Below are 3,324 nucleotides of genomic sequence, written 5' to 3' on the forward strand. Positions count from 1 at the left end.
CCAAAATGTTTAACGTACACCCCCGGTAATATGTGTCGGCACTTAATAGTTTCACGTTAGCCACTTCAATGGTATAAGTGGTATCTAATGGAAGAGGTGGAGTGCTAAAAGAATGAGTCAAGGTCTTGGATACAAAGCATTTATCGGCACCCGAATCGAATAAGCAAGAGACATAAGAATTGTTGAGAAGAAACGTACCCGTGACTAGTTCAGTGTCATCCCGGGCTTCCTCGGTGTTGATGTTGAAAGCTCGGCCGCGCGTATTGGGGTTATCTTTCCTCTTCGGTCATGCATTTCTATAATGGCCCGTTTGGCCACATTCGTAACAAGTGCCCGTCTTTGGTGCATTGGGCCAGTTTCGAGCCACGGGAGTGGCACTTTTACAATCGTTGGCCTTATGACCAATTCCTTGGCACCGATGGCAAATTAGCTTACTACATTCGCCAAAGTGATGTTTGTTGCATTTATTGCAAAGAGGTAGAATTCCGGCATATCCCTTCTTGCCGTCTGAGGTGAAAGATTTCTTGGCAAAGTTGTTGTTGCTTGATTGGGGAGCTTCCCATTTTCTTTTGTTGTTACCCGACTTGTCCTCGGCTTTAGGTGCCGGTACTACGATTTCGTCCACTGTCTCTCTATCAATTTGCGGGCCATGTTCAAAGCTTCTTGATGATTAGGGGGTTTGGATGACATTACTCCGTGTTTGATGCTCTTTGGAAGACCATCGATGTAAAGTTCAACCCTTAAAGCTTCGGGGTTCACAAGATTTGGGCACATCAAGGCTAGTTCGGAAAATCGTTGATTATAAGCCTTGAGATCATTTCCGATTGCCTTTAAAGTTCTTAGCTCTTGTTCGAGCCTTCGGGTTTCTTCACGAGGGAAATATTCGACAATCATCTTTTCCCTCAAGTCGGCCCAAGAGAGGGCGTGAGCTTCATCGGTACCCACCGATTGTACATAAGTGTTCCACCATGTAAGAGCGACACCGGCGAAGGTGTGAGTGGAGTATTTGACCTTGTCTTGGTCCCGACAACCGCTTATGTTAAAGACGGCTTCCGTTTGCTCAAACCATCGGGTGAGCACGACCGGTCCCCCGGTTCCATCAAAAGTGTGAGGTTTGCACCCCATGAAAGCTTTATAGGAGCATCCCTCGTTTGAGTTACCGGCTCCATTGTTGTTGTTGTTGTTGTTGTTGTTGTGGTTGTTATTGTTATTGTTGTTGGATGAGTGACCGGCCATGGCCGCATCTACGGCAGTAGCTATCATCCGTTCGAGAGCTTGTTCGGGAGTTTCATTGCGGCGTACACGACGAGGAGCCATTGTTCCTTCAAGACACAAGAATATCATTGATTAGTATTCTCAATAATACTAACCGTGATATAGAATAAAGATAAAGAGAAGTTTTTCCTCGACTCGCCTTAAATTCTTTATGTCATAATGTCGGAACGTTCATATAAGTCACCGTAATATAAGCCCGGAAATTATATTACCCTGATTCATATGTGCATTCGACATCATTTCATATAGTCAAGGTGGCGTGTCAATCAAATTAAACAACGTGAGATTAAGATGAACCCAGAGTAGATATGAGTAGAAGCGTTCGAGTATAAATGCACAAGTAGTCAAGTAATTCCTACTTCAAGTCTATATGCCGGTTGTAGTCTAGACTCACCAATGTACCCTATGACTCGGGGTCGACACCAATGAACTCTAAATCCCTACAACCAATGCTCTGATACCATCTGTAGCGACCCGACCAAATCATGTTTGACTGCGCCGTCTACTTAGGTCCCGTTACGTGGTCATAAGTCTTTAAAACAACGTTTGACCAAAAGATATGTCGCATTCATTTCAAATGTAAAGATTGTTCAAAGTTTACGAGAATAGTTCCACCACAAGTTACGATACAAAGTTTTAAGTACAAATGAAACTTATGCGACACAATTTAAAAGTAGCCAAAAGACGCTCCATGTATGCATATATACTCGACATCCAATGCAAGTATCAAAATAATGAGCGGAAGCATGTATCATGTATCGTTCAAGGACCTGAGAAAAACATAGAAATCTGTCAACGAAAACGTTGGTGAAATCATAGGTTTAAGTAAGTAAGTACAAGTGAACCACAAGATTTGCATCAATGAATTAATAGTAATACATTCTAAAAGTTTGTTTCACGAGCACCCAATTATCAATGCTGAACATTTCTCCCATTGAACCCCATCACTTAGTGTTAGAACATACACTGTTTCTCGAAAATATATTTCATTCGTAAACGGTAGCGAACCGTTTGAATGAGGGTTTGTCAAACCCATATGGATCCATACAACATAAGTTCTCTCTTACACCCGACAAGTGTAACTAATGATAATCGAATTGAGGATTTTGTTCTAAACTCGTATGTAGAATGTTTGTTTTCCTGTACTTGTGTTCACTTAGTAAAAGAAATGTTTATGTTTTCTCATCCCAAATGTAAGTTCAAAAAGAGTAAAAGTGGGACTATGATCTCACCTTGAGTGCACGAGTAGTAAAGTACTTCAACAAGTAAACGTGTACAAAGAACAATGCTAATCTTGACCTAAATAATAGGTTGTATCAATAACGGTATACACGATAGGTCAAAGATGTTCAATTAGTCCTATGGCTCGTTACGACTCGATTATGTAGCATGTGAATCAAATTGTCACGTTTCATGCAAGATACAAGTATAAAAGCATGTTAGAACGATTGCACAACCATTTGGTTAAGTTTGATTAAAAGTCAACTTGGTCGGGTCAAAGTCAACGAAAAAGTCAACATGTTCGGGTCGGGTCCCGAACTATTTTTCTGAGGTTTTTAATCATATATGAGCATGTTAGAACAAGTTTCATGTGAATCGGAGGTCCGTAGTACGCCAAACATTTTTCGTATTTTGGTCATGGAGGTCAGAACCTGACCACGGCTTATGTCGCGTCGCGACATAAGCTGGCCGCGCCGCGGCATTGGCCGTGTGCTGGTACCTGGTCAGTCTCAATTGTTCAAGTCCCAAATCAAAACTCTTTCAAGTATAAATTACAAACCGCTAACTCTTAGAACTCGCACCTTATATCGTTGGAAAGGTAATTTGACAAAGAACACAACTAAATATATTTCACCAACCAAAAATGTTATTTGTAACAATCGGCTTTCCAAAGTAAATGATCAATTAAAGCACACATTTAATACACAAATTTGATAAGTGCACATTTATGATTCGGGCATTTAATGCATACATATAACATGCCGTTTTGTAGGTAATCGAGCATACAATACAACTAACTACTTACTAACTACAATTCATGTCATTCAA

This window comes from Rutidosis leptorrhynchoides, chromosome 4, assembly GCF_046630445.1.
Source record: "Rutidosis leptorrhynchoides isolate AG116_Rl617_1_P2 chromosome 4, CSIRO_AGI_Rlap_v1, whole genome shotgun sequence".
Classification (NCBI taxonomy): Eukaryota; Viridiplantae; Streptophyta; class Magnoliopsida; order Asterales; family Asteraceae; genus Rutidosis; species Rutidosis leptorrhynchoides.